This window comes from Somniosus microcephalus, chromosome 3 (assembly GCF_052327205.1).
Source record: "Somniosus microcephalus isolate GS21.2 chromosome 3, FLI_Smic_1.0, whole genome shotgun sequence".
NCBI lineage: Eukaryota > Metazoa > Chordata > Chondrichthyes > Squaliformes > Somniosidae > Somniosus > Somniosus microcephalus.
In genome coordinates this window covers 292868875-292888586 of record NC_140989.1, presented here as the reverse complement: position 1 = coordinate 292888586, position 19712 = coordinate 292868875, and positions in this window count along the sequence as shown.

The following is a 19712-nucleotide window of genomic DNA, read 5'->3' as shown; positions in this document are numbered from 1 at the left end:
TCAATTTCAAAGCTCTCCTGGTCTGCAGTTCCATTTCATCCTTCAGTTCATTCGGCGCTTTAACAAAAAACTTTTTTTCTTCCTTTCAGGTGTCAAGGATCGCAGGCCTCAACAACTCTTGGATATCAACACCTCTCGGGAACCTTCCTCCCCTTCACTTTCCTCTGACCCCATTCCTTCTTCCAATCTCACCCCTTGCCATGTTTTCACTATTCACTCTGACCCCGAACGATCAGTCCTCAGCAAAGGCCTCCGCTTCATCCCCTTACACCCCCACCTCAACGTATTTTGAGCTTGGCATGACGCTGAGCTCTTCCTTCGCCTCTGCACCCACTTCTTTGGCCGGGTGCCTCCCCCCTCCCCAACACAGCAGATGCTTTCTCCCATCTTCAAAATTCTCATTCCACCTGGACCCTTGCCTCTGGCCTCTTACCCTCTTTAGGTCTTTTCATTGGGACCTGCCGGTGTAACATCGGCCGTCTTAATTTCTTTTCTCCCCTCTCACTCTAACCTACCTCCCTCTGAACTTGCAGCACTCTGTTCTCACAGATTCAATCCTAACATGCTCATTAAATCTGCTGACAAGGGTGGTGCTGTTGTTGTTTGACGAAGCGACCTCGACCTTGCGGAGACTAAATGCCAACTGTGACACCTCCTCCTACCTCCCCCTGGACCATGACCCCATTACCAAACATCAAACCATCGTTTCCAAGACACTCACTTCATCTCCTCTGGAGATCTTCCCTCCACAGCCGCCAACCCCATAGTCCCCCAACCCCACACAGCCTGCTTCTACCTCCTACCCAAGATCCACAAACAGGATTGTCTTGGTAGACCCAGTGTTTCAGCCTGTTCTTGCCCCACAGAACTGATTTCTTCCTATCTCGGATTCTATTTGTTCTCCCCTTGTCCAGTCTCTTTCCACCTACATCAGCAACTCTTCTAATGCCTTCTGCCATTTTAACAGTTTCCTGGTCCTAACCGTCTCCTTTTCACCATGGATGTCCAATCCCGCGACACCTCCATCCCCCACCACCAGGATAGCCTGAGGGCTCTCCGCTTCTTTCTTAAATGGAGGCCCAACCAGTCTCCATCCACCTCCGCCTGGCTGAACTTAGAACAACTTCTCTTTTGACTCCTCACTTCCTCCAATTAAAGGTGTTGCTATGGGAACCCGTATGGATCGTAATTATGCTTGCCTGTTCATGGGATATATGGAACATTCTTAGTTCCAGTCCTGCTCGGGTCCCCTTGCTCACCTCATTCAAACAGAGTTGTGGGAAAGATGGGCACACCTTTGGTAGGTGAGCTATGAGGAGGACACAGTCTGCCAAAGGATTTAGACAGGTTAAGTGAGTGAGCAAGAAGGGCACAGATGGAGTATAATGTGGAGAAATGTGAGGTTATTCACTTTGGTATTTTGTTTTATAACGCTCCTGTGAATCGCCTTGGGACGTTTTACTATGTTAATGGTGCTATATAAATACAAGTTGTTGTTGGTAGGAAGAATAGAAAAACCGTCTGTAAGGATGACCCCGAGCTTCCGGTCACCTGTCATTTTAATTCACCGCCCCATTCCCACTCAGACCTCACTGTACTCGGGAGCTTGCATTGTTCCATGGAAGCTCAGCGTAAGCTCGAGGAACAGCACCTCATCTTCCGATTAGGCACTTTACAGCCTTCCGGACTCAATATCGAGTTCAACAATTTCAGATCATAACCTCAGCCCCCCATTACATTTTTACTTATTTTTTATCCACACCTTTGTTTTGGCCCTTTCCCCACCCCCCTTTTTTTCTCTCCCACATGGCAGCTGTCTCCCATTCTGCCAGCGCATTTCACACCTAATCTAGAGCTGTCTTTTGTCTCCACTAGTCCTATCACCATCTCGTCTTGTTTTGAATACCTCTTAATGTCTCTTCACTTCTCCTTTGTTCTCTCCCAGCACAGCCTTTTAACCTGTTTCATTTCCTGTGCTTTTACAGTCTTGACAAAGGGTTTCGACCTGAAACGTTGACTCTATTTCTCTCTCCACGGATGTTGCCTGGCCTGCTGAGTTTTTCCAGCATTTTCTGTTATTTAGAAAAACAGAATATTTTTTCAAAACTATTAAATGTTGCTGTTTGGGTGATTTGGGTGTCCTTGTACACAAAACACTAAGTTAACACGCAGGTACAGCAAGTAATTAGGAAGGCAAATGGTATTTAGTCTTATATACTTCAACCCCTTGTAATAAAGAGTAAGTCATGCTGCAATTATATAGGACTTTGATGAGACCACACCTGGAGTACTGTGTACAGTTTTGGTCTTCCCTAAGGAAAGATATACTTGCCTTCGAGGGGATGCATCAAAGGTTCACTAAATTAATTCCTGGGAGGAGTGGGCTGTCCTACGAGGAGAGATTGAGTTTTTTTTAATTCATTCATGGGATGTGGGCATCGCTGGCAAGGCCATCATTTATTGCCAATCCCCAGTTGCCCTTGAGAAGGTGGTGGTGAGCTGCTTTCTTGAACCGCTGCAGTCCGTGTGGTGAGGTATAGTGTTGTTAGGGAGGGAGTTCCAGGATTTTGATCCAGCGACAATGAAGGAACGATGATATACTTCCAACTCAGGATGGTGTGTGATTTGGAGGCGGTGGTGTTCCCATGTGCCTGCTGCCCTGGTCCTTCAAGGTGGTAGTGGTCGCAGGCTTGGGAGGTGCTGCCAAAGAATCCTTGGCGAGTTGCTGCAGTGCATCTTGTAGATGGTACACACTGCAGCCACGGTACGCCGGTGGTGGAGGGAGTGAATGTTTAAGGTGGTGAATCGGGTGCCAATCAAGCTGGCTGCTTTGTCCTGGATGGTGTTGAGCTTCTTGAGTGTTGTTGGAGCTGCACTCATCCAGGCAAGTGGAGATTATTCCATCACACTCCTTACTTGTGCCTTGTAGATGGTGGAATGGCTTTGGGGAGTCAGGAGGGGAGACACTTGCTGCAGAATAACTAGCCTCTGACCTGCTCTTGTTGCCACAGTATGTAGCTGGTCCAGTTAGGTTTCTGGTCAATGGTGACCCCAGGATGTTGATGGTGGGGGATTCGGTGATGGTAATGCCGTTGAATGTCAAGGAGTGGTGGTTAGACTCTCGCTTGTTGGAGAGTCATTGCCTGGTATTTGTGTGGTGCAAATGTTACTTGCCACTTATCAGCCCAAGCCTGAATGTTGTCCAGATCTTGCTGCATGTGGGCATGGGCTGCTTCATTATGAGGAGTTGCGAATGGCACTGAACACTGTGCAGTCATCAGCGAACATCCCCACTCATTACCTTATGTTGGAGGGAAGGTCATTGATGAAGCAGCTGAAGATGGTTGGGCCTAGGGCACTGCCCTGAGGAACTCCTGCAGCAATGTCCTGGGGCTGTGATGATTGGCTTCCAACAACCACCTTCCTTTGTGCTAGGTATGACTCCAGCCAGTGGAGAGTTTCCCCCCTGATTCCCATTGACTTCAGTTTTACTAGGGCTCCTTGATGCCACACTCGATTAAATGCTGCCTTGATGTCAAGGGCAGTCACTCAACTCACCTCCGGAATTGAGCTCTTTTGTCCATGTTTGGACCAAGGCTGTAATGAGGTCTGGAGCCGAGTAGTCCTGGCGGAACCCAAACTGAGCAGCGGTGAGCAGGGTATTGGGGAGTAAGTGCCACTTGATAGTACTGTCGATGACACCTTCTATCAATTTGCTGATGATGGGGTGGTAATATCCAACAATCAGATGGTAATAGTGCTTATGCTCCCACCCTGGATTCGCTAGATGAAGTAAAGGAGATCTTCTATGCTGACCTGGATAAAATCTTGTCTGGTATCCCAAAAGACGATAAAGTCATTCTTCTTGAGGACTTCAATGCCAGGGTTGGTCGGGATTACCAACTATGGAAAGGCACCATAGGAAAAGAGGGCATCGGAAAGTCCAACTCAAACAGACTACTTCTTCTCACTAAATGTGCTGAGCACAACCTCATAATCACAAACACTTTCTTCCGACAAAAAAACAAGTACAAAGCCTCCTGGAGGCACCCCCGCTCAAAATTGTGGCATCTCATTGACTATGTCATTGTACGGGCAAGGGATCGTCGTGATGTTCTGGTCACTAGGGCCATGTTCAGCACTGATGACTGCTGGACAGATCATCACCTTATCCGAGCAACTATGCCCCTCAAACTAAAGCCCAAGATACATGCTCAGAAGAAGCAGTTCCGGCCAAAATTAAACATTGAATGTCTTGAGGACACTGCCATACAGCAGTGCTTTCAGGATTCCATCAGGCAAAGTCTTCCAAAGGAATACCCACATGACACTGGAGAACATTGGGAACTGCTGAAAGCCACTATTCTCAACACCTCCCAGAACATACTCGGTTTCAAGTCCAGAAATCATCAGGACTGGTTTGATGAGAACGACTCAGAAATTGAGCAGCTCATAGAAAGGAAAAGGAAAACTTCTGTGCCTGGCAAAACATCAGCAGCAAGGCCAAAAGAGAGGCTCATGAAGGCTTAGAGTTAAGGCAGATGTCCAGCAGAGAATAAGGGAGATGAAGAACAACTGGTGGTCTCAAAAGTCCCTAGAAATACAACGTATGGCTGATACTAGGGACTCCAGAGGCTTCTTCAGTGCCACCAAGGCAGTTTTCGGACCAAGCTACCATGGCTTAAACCCCTTACGCTCTAAGGACGGTTTAACTCTGCTCAAGGACAAGGAGGCAATTGACACAAGATGGAGGGAGCATTTTCAAGAACTGCTCAACCGACAGAGTAGTGCAGATCTGGAGTCCATCAATCAATTACCGCAGAGACCAGAAAGGGAGGAAATGGGGGCACCCCCAAGCATTGTAGAAGTGCAGAATGCCATCAGGTCCATGAAAAACAACAAAGGTGCTGGCTCAGATGGGATTCCAGCAGAAATTCTTTAAAAAGGTGGCCCTGAGCTCCTGACACACATACATGCCTTCCTCCTAAAAATATGGCAGCAGGAAGAAATTCCACAAGATCTCAGAGACGCTTTGATTGTTACTATCTTTAAAAAGGGGGGAAAGTTGGTGTGTGGTAACTACCGAGGTATCTCCCTTCTTTCTTCCACAGGAAAAGTGCTTGCCCGTGTCCTTGCTAACAGACTTTTGCCGTTATCTGAGGAGGTGCTTCCGGAGTCGCAGTGTGGTTTCCGACCATCCAGAGGAACAGCTGATATGATCTTCACAGCACGTCAATTACAGGAGAAATGCCGTGAACAAAAGCAACCACTGTTCATAGCTTTCATAGACTTAACTAAAGCTTTTGACACCGTCCACCGCCAGACTTTATGGCATATCTTGTCTAAGCTTGGTTGCCCCGATAAATTCATCTTAGTTCTGAGGCTGCTACATGACAACATGTCCGCAGCAGTTCTCGGCAGCAGCGGTTCTATTTCAGAGCCCTTTACAGTTGAGACGGGAGTAAAACAGGGCTGCATCATTGCTCCAACCCTTTTTGCAGTGTTCATCTCAGTTATCCTCCATCTCATCGGCAATGATCTGCCCACCGGAATTCAAATCCTTTACCGTACTGATGGCCGACTTTTCAATCTCAACAGGCTTAAGGCCAAGAGCAAAGTCTCCATCACTACCATTATGGAGTTACAGTATGCAGATGATAACGCCATCACAGCTCTTTCCGAGCATGATCTACAAAATACCTTGAATGCTTTTTCCAGAGCCTACAAACTTCTGGGCCTCACCATGAATATAAAGAAAACCCAGGTGCTCCACCAGCCATCACCTAATCGGCTTGCAACTCCTCCCTCTATAAAGGTTGATAATAACACCCTTGAAAATGTCAACACCTTTCCATATCTTGGTAGCCATTTATCCTCCAAAGCTGACATTGATTCTGAAATCCATCACCGCCTGAGTTGTGCAAGTGCAGCCTTTTCTAAACTGAGGAGAGTCTTTGAAAATCATGACCTCCAAGTCCAAACTAAAATTCTTGTATACAAAGCCATCATCCTTCCCACCCTTTTATATGGAGCTGAAACCTGGACTACGTACAGTAGACATCTCAAAGCCTTAGAGCAATACCACCAACGCTCTCTACGCAAAATCTTGAGGGTCAGCTGGGAGGACAAGCGTACCAACTGGAGTATACTTGAAAAGGCCAATATCTACAGCATCACTACGCTCATCATGCAGCATCAACTCCGATGGATTGGACATGTCATTCGCATGTCAGACTCACGTCTCCCAAAACAGGTTCTGTACTCCCAGTTGAAGGAAGGGCAGAGGTCTCCTGGTGGTCAAAAGAAGTGTTACAAAGATAGCATCAAAGTAATCCTTAAAAAGTTCCATATCAATATTAATAACTGGGAGGAAATCGCACTGGACAGAGACAATTGGAGAAAATGCATCCACAACGGTGCCGCACTACATGAAAAGAATCTCCAGCGTGCCGCTGAGGATAAATGCCAGCGCCGTAAGGAGAGACAACAACTTAAGAAGACCCATACTCCAGTCACTACCAATAGTCTTACATGCCCACACTGTAGTAGAGTCTGTGGATCTCGAATTGGCCTCCACAGCCACCTGAAGACCCACAAGTAGATGACTGATGAAGGACATACCATACTCGTATTCGAGTGGTCGCCGATGATGATGATGAATTGGATGGATTGGATTTGTCCTGCTTTTTGTGGACAGGACATACCTGGGCAGTTTTCCACATTGTCAGATAGATGCCAGTGTTGTAGCTGTACTAGAACAGCTTGGCTAGTTCTGGAGCACAAGTCTTCAGCATGACAGCTGGGATGTTGTCGGGGCCCATAGCCTTTGCGCTCAGCCGTTGCTTGATATCACGTGGAGTGAATTGAATTGGCTGAAAAGTGGCTTCTGTGGTGGTGGGGACCTCAGGAGTAGGCCAATATGGATGATCTACTCAGCACTTCTGGCTGAAGTTAGTTGCAAACACTTCGGTCTTATCTTTTGTACTCACGTGCTGGGCTCCACCATCATTGAGGATGGGGATATTCATGGAGCCTCCTCCTCCAGTTAGCTGTTCAATGGTCCACCACCATTCACAACTGGATGTGGCAGGACTACAGAGCTTTGATCTGATCTGTTGATTATGGGATCGCTTAGCTCTGGCTATAGCATACTGCTTCCGCTGTTTAGCATGCATGTAGTCCTGTGTTGCAGCTTCCCCAGGTTGCCACCTCATTTTTAGGTAGGCCTGGTGCTGCTCTTGGTATGCTCTTCTGCATTCCTCATTGAACCAGGGTTGGTCCCCTGGCATGATGGTAATGGTAGTGTGAGGGATATGCCGGGCCATGAGGTTAGATTGTGGTGGAATACAATTCTGCTGATGGCCCACTGCACCTCATGCTTGCCCAGTTTTGAGCTGTTAGATCTGTTCTGAATCTATTCTATTTAGTCCTGTGGTAGTGCCACACAACACAATGGTGAGTGTCCCCATTGTGAAGACGGGACTTCGTCTCCACAATGACTGTGCAGTGGTCACTGCTACCAATGCTGCCATGGACAGATGCGTCTGCAACAGGTAGATTGGTGAGAACGAGGTCAAGTAGGCTTTTCGCTCGTGTTGGTTCTCTCGCCACCTGTCGCAGGCCCATACTAGCAGCTATGTACTTCTTGACTCGGCCAGCTCGGGCAGTAGTGGTGCTACCAAGCCATTGAAGTCCCCCACCCCTATGCTACTCTCTGTGCTTCTTGCAAGTGGTGTTCAACATGGAGGAGTACTGATTCATCAGTTTAGGGAGGGCGGTGGGTGGAAATCAGCAGGAGGTTTCCTTGCCTCTGCTTGACCTGAAGCTATGAGACTTCATGGGGTCCAGAGTCAATGTTGAGGACCGCCCAGGGCCACTCCCTCCTGCCTTATACTATTGTGCCGCCACCTCTGGTGGGTCTGTTCTGCCAGTAGGACAGAACATACCCAGGGATGGTGATGGAGGTGTCTGGGACATTGGCTGAAAGGTATGATTGTGAGTATGACTATGTCAGGCTGTTGCTTGACTAGTCTGTGGGACAGCTCTCCCAATTTTGGCACAAGTCCCCACGTAGAAACATAGAAGATAGGAGCAGGAGTAGGCCATTCGCCCCCTCGAGCCTGCTCCGCCATTCAATGAGATCATGGCTGATCATCCCAATTCAGTACCCTGTCCCTGCCTTCTCCCCATATTCCTTGATCCCTTTAGCCTTAAGAAATATCTTTAACTCCTTCTTGGATATATTTAATGAATTGGCCTCAACTGCCTTCTGTGGTAGAGAATTCCACAGGTTCACCACTCTCTGGGTGAAGAAATTCCTCCTCATCTCTGTCCTAAATGGCTTACCCCTTATCTTTAGACTGTGAACCCTGGTTCTGGACTCCCCTGCCATCGGGAACATCCTTCCTGCATCTAGTCTGTCTAGTCCTGTTAGAATTTTATAAGTTTCAATGAGATACCCTGTAGGGTTCGAAAGTCCACAACCACGTTTTACCAAAAATTGGATTGCCCTATACAGTTTAAAACCAACATTTTCGGCCAAGACAGAGGTCCTGACAAGCAGGCTGGGATATGCCTGGGACATCTGAATACAGGGGACTGTGGCTCAGAGGCGAGCCATAGTTGTCAGCCAATCGAAGCAGAGTGCATTCTCAAAGGCCAATCAGGGGACCGAGTCAGACCTGAAGCGAGGAAACCCCCGGCCAATGGGGACCACCCAGTCCGGGTTTGAATATGTGACTCACCCTTAATCGGGCTATGAATACAAGCCATCATCACCTTAATCAACTCGGACTAGGGACAATAGTCTTGGGATCACTACAGTTAAGAGGTGGCCCAAACTAATCAAGTCCCAGGACTGACACAATGAGGCAGCAGACTTGGAGGAGCCGATGTGCACTCAAAACAATACCCCTGTCCTCACACCTACCTGTATAAATATGGAACACAAGAAGGACCAACGCTGAGAGAGAGCTATTACCAGAAGAACGAACAGGAGAGCGAGTTAAGACGCTGAGGGAAAAGACGAGCCCGGGAGGGACGAGCTGGGGCGAACTAACATCTAAAGAACTCCAACCGCGCTGAGGAGAAGATCAACCATCAGGCCCCAGGCTCAATCGGTATACTGAAGGTTTACTCCGCTACCAGACGGTGCAACATCGCCGCAAGAAGCCGTACCGTATACCGACTCCCGTTCCGGGGACCTCGACAAGAAGACACCAACGACCGAAGTGGCTGTGGAAGACGGCATTCACTCCAGTCATTTCGGGAACCTTTTCCATCAAGCACAAACCAACCAACGACAGCCGACCAAAAGCGCAATCAACAAAACCAAACTTCGAGAAAACCCAACCAGACGCAGCAAGGTCGTCTCCGAGGTTTGGGGACGACGAACCCCGAGGCACAGGTCGAATTCTGACGACGACAGCGACAACAACAACCGCACTCAAAATTCCATCTGTCAAGGGAGGAGGCTGTGAGTATAATTCAAGGGCCTGCAACTGTCAGTCTAGTTTAGGTAGGAAAGTGGGTTGGTTGGATTGGACTTGGTAAAGATAAAACTGTGTAAACATTCTCGTTGTGTCCGTTCTCTCTCATATTTTATTTTTATAGTTATAAATGTGTGTGTGTGTGTTTATTACGTTTGTGGTAGAACTTACCTTGGCAAGTAAAATTGGTTGTCACCTGCTCTTTTCCAAGGACTACTTGTCTCTGAGTGTCTATTTAAAGTGCATCGTTCTCCACCCAAATTCTGGAGTTAGAACCAGATAGGGGCATTAGGGCGCTTCGAACCCGCCAAACAACGGAACAGCAGACTAGGGAAAAGAGAGAGGACTCCAGGAGCACTTGGGCTCAGGAGTACCCCACAGATTAGATATAAACTGTGCGGGTCGCCACCGTATTTTAGTCCTCCTCTATAAGCTGTTGTTCTCTATCTCCTTAGAGGGTGTTTAGTGACATCCGACCTGCAGACTAACATAAGCTGCAAGGGTATAAAGGAGACCGAGGCCCAATACATCAACAGGCACTAAAGACCCCTGCAATTGGGCAGAGCAGAGCCCCATCCCCCTACACAATGGCCACCGCGGCAGGACTCCAGTGGAAGAATGAATGCATGACCTCGGAAACAGTGGTTTTTGGTAAATCTAAGATGGAGAAGAGAATCTCCGCCTACGCTATTTCCAAGGTAAACTTCACAAAAGAGTGGGTACAGAACCTAAGCAGGGCACCACGTCCCATGGACGCGGCGGCCCAGTGGACGGCAGGATCAAAGCATAATAATGTCAACATGGATTTACAAAAGGTAAATCATGCTTGACTAATCTACTGGAATTTTTTGAGGATGTAACTGGTAAAATAGATAAGGGAGAACCAGTGGATGTGGTGTATTTGGACTTTCAGAAGGCTTTCGATAAGGTCCCACATAAGAGATTAGTGTGCAAAATTAAGGCACATGGGATTGGGGGCAAGGTATTGACTTGGATAGAGAACTGGTTGGCGGACAGAAAGCAAAGAGTTGGAATAAACGGGTCGTTTTCCGAGTGGCAGGCAGTGACTAGTGGGGTACCGCAAGGATCGGTCCTAGGACCCCAGCTGTTCACAATATATATTAATGATCTGGACGAGGGAATTGGATGTAATATCTCCAAATTTGCAGACGACACAAAGCTGGGTGGGAGGGTAAGCTGTGAGGAGGATGTCATGAAACTCCAGTATGATTTGGACAGGTTGGGTGATTGGGCAGAAACATGGCAAATGCACTATAATGTGGATAAATGTGAGGTTATCCACTTTGGTGGCAAAAACAGGAAGGCAGATTATTATTTGAATGGCAATAGATTGGGAGAAGGGGAAGTGCAAAGAGACCTGGGTGTTCTTGTGCACCAGTTGCTGAAGGTAAGCATGCAGGTGCAGCAGGCGGTTAAGAAGGCAAATGGTATGTTGGCCTTCGTAGCAAGAGGGTTCGAGTACAGGAACAAGGATGTCTTGCTACAGTTGTACAGGGCCTTGGTGAGACCGCACCTTGAGTATTGTGTGCAGTTTTGGTCGCCTTACCTGAGGAAGGACGTTCTTGCCATGGAAGGAGTGCAGCGAAGATTCACCAGGCTGATACCTGGGATGGCAGGAATGACGTATGAGGAGAGATTGTGTCGATTGGGCTTATACTCACTGGAGTTTAGAAGATTGAGAGGGGATCTCATCGAAACCTATAAAATTCTGTCAGGCCTGGACAGACTAGATGCAGGAAGGATGTTTAGGATGGCCGGGGAGTCCAGAACCAGGGGTCATAGTCTAAGGATAAGGGGTAAGCCATTTAGGACTGAAATGAGGAGGAATTTCTTCACCCAGAGAGTGGTGAACCTGTGGAATTCTCTGCCACAGAGGGCGGTGGAGACCAGTTCATTAAATATATTCAAGAAAGAGTTGGATATATTTCTTAAGGCTAAAGGGATCAAGGGATATGGGGAGAAGGCAGGGACAGGGTACTGAATTTGGATGATCAGCCATGATCTCATTGAATGGCGGAGCAGGCTCGAAGGGCCGAATGGCCTACTCCTGCTCCTATCTTCTATGTTTCTAAAAGGCAATCTGGCTCATATGCCTGACAAGGCAGGTCCGGGCATCAGACTGAGATAGCCAGGATTAGCGAGGAGCTGCGAGAGGCGCTGCTCACCTCAGAAGCTAGGGAAGCCACAGGTCAGAGGATCATGTTAGAGCTGTTTGAGGAAGGGGAAAAAAAGGCCAAAGAGGAGGAAGCCTCCCGCAGCCAGCAACAATACCTGCAGGGGCAGGTGACCGAGGCTAAGGCTGGGGAGCGCAAGGTTAAGAAGTTGAATGTTACTTATGCACAGAAAATCGAAGAGCTGGAAGGCCAGCTGAAAGATTTGCAGGCGGCATATAGAGTTAACTGCAAGGAGGGTTTCGAGAAAACAGATCACAGGCCTTGCAGAGAACGGGTTCAGTCGCTGCTCCAATCTCTTGCCCAGGCGAAGGGCACGATCTGTTTGTTAGAGCCAAAGAGGGCTGACAACAGATCGGAGCATTGGGGAATAGTAGAGGACCCGGCTGCGAAGGACAGCCAACCGCTTCCCGAAGCACCGGTAGGTCCGGTCGAGCCACGGGGGGAACCAAGGGTGCAGACCAGGGAGCCCACAGGGCGGGGGACCGGACAGGGAGGTCCGGCCCAACCATAAGGGTATGGGACCGAACAGGTAGATCCGGTCCAGCCCAAGGGGTATGGGTCACCCACAGAAGGAGTTGGGTCTGTAGGATCGGAATCCGAGGCAGAGGAAGAGGAGGTAGAGGAAATAGGGACCCCAGCTATGGAGTCTGCGGCGGGACCTATGTGTCCAGTGGTCCAGAAAAAGTACAGGCCTCCACAAGGTGCACAGGCCCATGGGCCACTGGACAGTGAGTTTGTAGTCCCGCACGCAGCTCCAGCTCTGAAGGCCATGATTGCACATATCCCCACGCTCACCAGAGGGGGGGAGATCCATCTGTACATTTCTCTAACATCGCACAGGCGGTAGAAATGAACAATTGTGACGACCAAGAAGCAGTAAAGATGCTGCTATTCTCAATAGAGGGGAGGGTGTACCAGGCCCTCCCAACAGCCTGTAGAAAGGGGCAGGTCACCCCAGAGCGGTTACAACAGGCCATCTTAGAAGCCCTGGGGTGTAACAATGGGAACCCCCTTGACAGGCTCAACAAGACCAGCCAGTTACCTGGGGAAGCCCTGCAGATGTACGTGGACAGGCTGTGGACGGTGTACCGTGCAGCCTGTGGCAATATCCTGGATAGAGAGGCTCTTACAGCGGACCAGCGTGAAACGTGGTTCCGGATGATTATCGCAAACAGTCTGCCCTTTATTAAGACCCGGGCAGATCTCTGGTTCAACTCCAGAGACCCTAACCTCACCGAAGAGGCGGTGACTGAAAGGATGTCGGTTACCCAGCGTAACGGGGAAACCCCAGATGAAAAGCTGGATAAACCCACAAAGGGGCGAGTGCACGAAGTGCACTCAAACCCTAATCCAAAAAGGGAATGGTATCAGGAGGGCAAGCACCCGTCCGTTAAGAGGGGAGTGTGTTACGGGTGTGGGAAGCCCGGCCACTACCGAAGTAGTTGTAGGAGCAATCCACCCCAGGCGCAGGGAGGAAGGAACCCTCCCGCGACTGCCCCGTCCGGAGGAAAGAAAGGACAGGCAAACGAAGTTTATGAAAACGCAGTGGTAGCACTCCGACAGCTGATGGCAGGGACGGGACGCATAGATGTAGCCGTAGGAAGGGAAATCCCCACGGCTCCACAACCACGGGATCAATGACTACAGCCCACGCAGCCTGCTTACTTGTGCCCACTAGATTATGACTCATGGGGTAGACCGTGGGTGAAGATGGAGGTGGAGGGAGCACGGGGAACCTACCTGTTGGACACGGGTGCTTCCAACACCATCGTCCATGTGGAGGATCCGGGGGCTTCGCCTCTATCCAGCGGGGTGCCCCATGAACTAATGGGATTCACGGGGAATGAGAAGACAGGGTACTTCTCACTCCCACTTACGCTTCAGTTAGGCGCACTTACTGCGAAGTGGAAGTGTGTCCTGATGAAGTGGGAGCAGGCTGACAAGGGGATACTGGGGGCTGACTTTGTAATCGCCCACCAGATCCTGGTGGACTTGCGGAACCATTGTCTATGGGGAACCGTAGACCCAGGGACCAAGAAGGGAGTTATGATGATTGACAAGGTGCAGGATAAGGGGAATCTCTGTACAGTGAAGCCAAAGGGGGGCTACGACCTGGAGCTTCTGGCCAGTGGCACCCCAGCCGAGTACAGGGCCTATGTGCGAGCCAATCTCGCAGCATTTGCCACCCACAAGCACGACTGTGGGAGAGTCACAGGTGTGGAGGTCAGAATAGATGGGGATCCCATGTCTAGGCCCCAAAGACAATACAACTTCCCGAGAGAGGCGGAAGCCAATTTAGAGGTGGCGCTGGGTTCGCTAGTCGAGCAGGGTGTTCTGAGGCCCATAGCCACCCACGTAAACTCTCCCCTTTGGCCGGTCAGGAAACCGGACAACTCGTGGAGAGCCACGGTGGACTATCGGGTGCTCAATAAGAACATCCCGGCTTGCGCTCCCACGGTGGCAGCGGTTGCAGACCTGATCCGAGAGATCCCTGCTTCAGCCACCACGTTTACGGTGCTAGACATTTCAAACGGCTTCTGGTCGATCCCTGTGAGGAGAGAGGACCAATACAAGTTTGCTTTCACGTTCAGGGAGCAACAGTATACTTGGACCTGCCTCCCACAGGGATTCCACAATAGCCCTAGCATCTTCCACCAGTGCATGGCCAATTGTCTAAAGGGTTTCAGCCAGCCAGGACAGCTGGTGCAGTACGTGGACGACCTGCTGCTCTTCACAGAGAGCAGGGAACAACACGGTCCACTGCTGGCTGAGCTGTTGGCTGCGCTGAAAGACGGCGGGTTTAAAATAAACCCCAAGAAGGCCCAGATAGGGTTGAGGGAAGTCAAGTTCCTGGGTTTAACCTTAAGGGCAGGAGAAAGGGGCATTGATGAGGCCCGAAGGCGGACAGTGCAGGAACTCCCGGTACCGACCAACGTGTCCGGAGTTCGATCCTTTCTGGGGATCACGGGCTATTGCAGGGACTTCATCGAGGATTATGCAGCCACGGCAGCCCCCCTGCACAGGCTCCTCCACAAGGGGGTTGAGTGGGAATGGGACGACGGCTATCAGGCTTCATTCCTTCGATTGAAGCAAGATTTGCAAAAAGCACCTGCACTGGGGGCAATTGATGGGGGTGAGGATTTCTTTTTGGAAGTGGCAGCCAGCGGGGACAGCCTGAGTGCCGAGCTTTTACAGGAAAGGCACGGACGGCTGAGACCGGTGGTGTACTCCTCTAGGGTCCTCACGGATGTGGAGAAAGGGTACTCGAACTGTGAGAGACATCTGTTGGCTACTCACTGGGCAGTGAAGAGGTCACAAGTCTTCACAGGAGTATCCCCTATCACACTCCTCACCCATCATACCCCGACCCAGATGCTGCTTGATGGGAGGATAAAAGATGGGACGGTCAGCAGTGCAAGGATCATTCGCTGGACCCTCCTCCTCTCCCAGATGGCGATCAGGGTCAGAGGCCTCTGTGAGCCAAAGCTCGCAGCCAACCTTACTTATGCAGGGGAACCGCACAGATGCTCAGTAGAGGGGGTGTGGGACGTCGACTTCGGATTTCGGGCAGGGATACATCCCACAGGCCGCAAGATCTACGTCGATGGGTCAAGTTCAGTGTCCGCGGGTACAAGACTCATGGGTTGCGGAGTTTGGGACCCCAAGGCAGGCATAGCCTTGGCACTTAAACTCCCCAGCACCCTGAGCGCCCAGCAGGCTGAACTCTCGGCGGTGATGTACGTGGTCACTCACCCCGAGGAATTCCCCACCCCGTACACGATTTGCTCGGATAGTATGTTCACATGCAATTCGTCTACAGAGTATCTGGTGATTTGGTCCCGCAGGGGGTACACCTCCGCGGATGGGAGACCCCTGGTCACCAAGCCCCTGCTAGTGAGGATAGTGGCAGCCCTAGGGAGTAGTAGGGATGCCTACATCCATAAAGTAAAAGCCCACTCTAAGACCGAGCCACGGGCAGAGGGTAACCAGCGAGCCGACCTGCTAGCCAGAGAGGGAGCACAGACCGGTTGCTTCTGGGACCCGTACGAGAAAGGCAGTGTAGTAGCTGTCAGAGGCCAGCCGAGGGCACCAGGGAGCGCAGGGGTAGGATTGGCCCCGGACCTGAGAATGGTCCAGACGCAGGATCCCGTCCTCAAGGCGGCCATAACAACCATCCTCGATGGAGGAAAAGCAGAGGGCCCGTATGATATTGCGGACGTAGCTGTGAAGGAAGGGATGCTGTTCAAGGGGGACAAGTGGGTGGTCCCAGTGCAACACCAGCGGGAGTTCCTACAACTGGCCCATGAGGGCCCAGGTGCAGGACATCCCGGGCCAGAGTCCACCTGGCAGAAGGTGGAACAGGCAGCGTGGTGGCCAGATCTCCGGACTGACGTCCGCGACTTCTGTGCAGCCTGCCTGGTGTGTGCAGCAAACAACCCAGACCCCCAGAAAAGAAAGGCATCCATGGGGCACATAAGGCGGGTAGAGGGACCATAGCAGTCGATCCAGGTCGACTACATAGGACCCCTACCGACTGCCCAGGGAGGATACAAGTACTGCCTGGTGTTGGTAGACATATTCTCTAAGTGGGTGGAGGCCTTCCCCTGCCGAACAGCCACCGCAATAGGGACGGCCAGGATCCTGGTCAGGGAAGTGTTTTCAAGGTGGGGACTGCCACAGTTTGTGGAGTCCGACCAGGGGAGTCACTTCACTGGCCAGGTGATGCAGGCCACCCTAAAGGTACTGGGAATTAGGGCAAAATGGCATGTTGCTTACAACCCCCAGTCCTCAGGTCCAGTGGAACGCCTGAACCGCACCATTAAAGAAAGACTCCGCAAGGAGACAGGGGACTCACCGAACAAATGGGTAGAGGTCTTGCCTCTGGTCCTCATGGGAATTCGAGCCAGTCGATCGAAGAGCACAGGGTACTCGCCCCATGAGCTGATGACCGGACGGCCCATGAGGACACCGGTACACGTATTGGTGCCCGGCCTCACCGAAGGACAGCTTCGGGAAACAGACCGGGACCGCTTTGCTGGGAATCTGCTGGAACGACTGCAGCAGATTCACTGGCAAGCGGCCACCAATATGGGGAAACAGCACCGCAGCAACAAACTGCTGCTGGAACCCCGCAAGTCATGGTCCGCAGCTTCGCCAGAGTGGGGGTGTTCGAACCATTGTACATGGGTCCTTATAGTATCGTCGATAAGGCCAGCCCAATGGTTTATGCGGTCCAATTACCCCGCCGGGTGAAGTGGTACCACATCAACCAATGTAAGCGGTTTGACCCCACTAGGGCAGGAAGGAAGAAGGTCCCCAAACCCAGAGAACACCCAGAAGTGACAGAGGACACCCCGGTGGAGGTGGCAGCTTTGACAGAGGTCGATGTCGGCCCGAAAGCTATGCCGCCCAGGATGGTCCTCTGCCACTGTGGAGACATCACACAACTTGACAGACAGGCAGGAAGGATAGGACAGGAAGTTCAAAGTCAAGGTCACAGGGAGGCTGGAGCTCAGTGTGAAACCGACGCGCAGCCGAGGGAAGCCCTGCAGCCCACAGCAGAGAAGGGAATTGTGTTAAGCATAGCAACCGGAAAAGCAAAGGAAGGGGAGGATCAGTGGGAGGACGAAGGGATACTGCCCATGATGTGGGACTTTGTGCCGCCGGTGAGGCGTAGTTTCCAGGCGGTCCGACCCAGGGTGACTTGGTCCCCCGTGTATCCTTCCCCAAATACAAGGGTTCAAAAGCAGAGGAAGCGCCGGAAGGGTAAACTCTGTACTGTGAGGGGTAAGTCCCCGTCACAATCCCCAGAACGAGCAGGGGGACAGTTGAAGGAGATCCTCCTGCAAGCCCTATGGAAGGGGGTATCTCGATCCCCTGGACAAGGTCAACAGGATGACCAGGAAAGGGGAGGCAGTTACAGAGACTGACCTGGCCACCCGGAGACAGGTGGCATTGTACATAGCACCTTTTTGATAGTTGGGGTGATTTTGCAGTGAGGTGATAGTGTTTTGGTTAAGCAAGGAAAACAAAACTTGGTGCTACTCCAGTCAAGCCTGAAGAAGTCTCAGGCAAGACTGTGTTTTTCAATTTGTGTTCCAGAAGATGCTCCGGACCATCGTGATGATACTCACCTACATGGGGACCTGCACCGGATGCCGAGGGGACACCGAGAAGTCCCTGGTGTACGGGTGTTCCGGGGGCTGGGCGCCAACCGTAACCACGGGAGAAGGGATCATGGAGGCAGAAGACCAGGCCACCTACTTCCACGAGGGAAGATGGCCTGGGTGGTTGGGCTCAAATTCCACCCGGTATTCGAGCCACAAGAGCTTTACTTACGGAGAGGCCTCCATCCCCTGTCCGAACATCGAGGTGGCCACTTCCCGGGTTAGGGTGACAGAGGGGAAAAGGGTGTGTTTGACATGTAAGGGGGATGTACCTTTAGGACGCTGGTGGTGGCTCAGGAAATTGAGCACGGACATCGAGGACAGGAACTCAGACTGGGAACGTCTGAGCAACGATACCTGCCGGACCATCACGGGGTCACCGGGGGAAGTCACTGTGTGTTGGGAAAAATGGTGGGCCTACGATGAAGGGATGTACGTATGCCTATGGGGATCAGCCCAAGTATGCCCAGCGGGGCTGTCCATCGCCTTTGCCAGGTGGTGGCAGGACACGGGATGGAGTGGGATAGAAGCGGGGAAGCTTGCGTCACCCCTCGTATCCGAGTGCCCATCAATGCCACCGAGCTCCTGGCTCAGGTGAGGAAACCCCTACCAACGCCCAAACCCACTGATGCCCACGGATGTCCGACCACCACTAGGGGACCTGGGAATGGGTTGGTATTAGTACCGACGGGTAAGTTGGTGTACCAGGGAGTGCACTACGCAGTTGCATCTGTGGTCCTTAACCTAACAGAAGTTCGCCTACCTGCGTTCTGCCCCCAGAAAACCGAGTTGCTGTATCAGGCTCTGCTGAGGGAGATGTTCCGAAGCTTCTATGAGCTGGATTTCGGGGACATTAGTTTGGCAGACCTGTACACAAAAGAAGACACAACCGAGAGGGGCAGGCAGTGCAGGGGGGTTATGAACGATGTTTTCACTGGGTTTAATACTGGGGCCTCAGTTATGAACAGCCTGGATGATGTGCAGCTGACCCTACAGATTAATGGGATAAATTCTCAGCTGCGCAGCATCCTAGGGAAGGAGAATGATGTTTTGGGCTCCACGCTTCACGAGGGGGTGGCTATGACTGTGCACCTGAAGGAGATTGTTGCCCAGCTAGAGGCTTATGCTCGGACGATAAACACCTTGATTAAGGAGGATAGGCTGGCCTCCGATCAGGCGGCGCAGAATGAGGTGTGTGTGCTCTATGGGGCCTGGTTGCTGGGAGAGGGCCGCAGTAACTTGGAAGACCTTAGGCAAGGTCGGGTCCCCTCCTGGATCAGCAACCGGCACCTGGAGGCACTACACCCCTATAGCCGCACCCTCAGCCCATGCCAGCTCCGAGTGGCGTCAGAGGCCTATCCTGTCCCGGTTGACTGTGGGAAATCCAACCACACGATTATGGGCAGAAGTTCAAGTGGCCCAGGAAAGGATCCAATCCCGGAACCCTCCACAATTCACCTCACGGTACAGCACAATGTAAGTGACTTGCAGAACTATGTTGCCCGGTTTGGGTACTCTATACCACTCTTACCTGAGAAGCTCACTGCCTTATTGAAGGCAGTGGACCTCAGTCAAAAACATTACTTCACCCTTGAACAGAAAAACAAAGACATAGCTCTTGGGATTGCAGACATACAGTCACCCGCGTGGTGGGAATGGGGAACAAGGGTAGATATCCCTGTCTGGCTTTGCGTGGCCTCTCACACGCTGGTAATTGTACAACTGGTCATTGTAGTGTATCTCATTATAAACACCTGCAAAGCCAGTAGAGCCCTCAAAGCACACCGGTATCTGAAATTATTCAACAAGCAGCAACAGAAGGACAGCCTAGTATAACCATGAGAAGAATGCCCTTTTGTTTC